Source organism: Struthio camelus, chromosome 32, assembly GCF_040807025.1.
Source record: "Struthio camelus isolate bStrCam1 chromosome 32, bStrCam1.hap1, whole genome shotgun sequence".
Taxonomy (NCBI): domain Eukaryota; kingdom Metazoa; phylum Chordata; class Aves; order Struthioniformes; family Struthionidae; genus Struthio; species Struthio camelus.
The window spans coordinates 2,778,482-2,779,452 of NC_090973.1; the positions used below are offsets into that span (position 1 = coordinate 2,778,482).

The following is a 971-nucleotide window of genomic DNA, read 5'->3' on the forward strand; positions in this document are numbered from 1 at the left end:
ACAGGTCCTTCCCTGAGCAATTCACCAGCCTGAGCCAGAGCCACGGGGTTACCACAGGTTTGGCTGTGCTAGTCCATAGGGACCATGAGCAAAAGCAAAAGCCAGGGTGCCGGGCAGCACAGTCCTCCAAGCACCCCACCAAGGGGCACCGTCCCTGGGTGGGCTCGAACCACCAACCTTTCGGTTAACAGCCAAACGCGCTGCCCTGCTGTGCCACAGAGACCCCACCACTGGCATCAGGACAGTCCCCGGTGCTGCTGGAGTGGGAACATCCCTGAGGCCAGGCACGTCCCCAGCCCCAGGGAAGGGGGTGCTGTCCTTCACCCACCACCAGGTGCTGGTGGCCAGAGCAGAGCAGGGGGAGGCCTGGTGTCCAGGTGAGGGGGCTGTGGGCAGCTCCCTGCCCAGGATCACCTCTACCTGCTCCCATGGCCTCTCCACTACACACCCCGGGGGGGCAATTGGAGCTGTGGGCACCTCACCTGGGGAGGACATTTCCCTCAGCGTGTTCACTCCTGCTGTGGTGTCAGGGACAGATGTGCTGCACACAGGAGTGCTGCACAGGGTGGCAGAGGAGACTCAGGGAAGGGGTTTGTTCCTCTCCATAGACCTTCCCTGGGAGGGCCAGAGCGTGGGAGCAACACCTGCAGCGAGTCTTCTCCTGCCCCCATCGACTGCAGAGATGTTGGAGGGGCAGTGTCCCATGGTGCAGCCCTGGTCCAGGACTAGTCCCAGCTGAGAGGCAATCTCCACTTCCCCCATCCCAGCCTGTGGCCCAGTAAGAGGGTTTGAATGCAGTTTTGTGCTGAGGATCTCAGAGCAGCAGGGGAGAACAGGGCTGTGCTTGTCAGGGGCACATCCTGGGACGAGTGTATGTCCCACCCCTCAGCAGGTTGTAAGGGGATGTAGCTCAGTGGAAGAGCGCCTGCTTCGCATGCAGGAGGTCCTGGGTTTGATCCCCAGCCTCTCCA

General features: G+C 61.9%; 1 non-coding gene across 1 annotated transcript; it reads left to right on the top strand.

Moving 5' to 3' along the window:
- The first annotated feature begins 899 nt into the window (after positions 1 to 899).
- On the top strand, positions 900 to 971 carry TRNAA-CGC (transfer RNA alanine (anticodon CGC)). The gene has a single exon. It is a non-coding gene; the product is annotated as a tRNA-Ala (tRNA).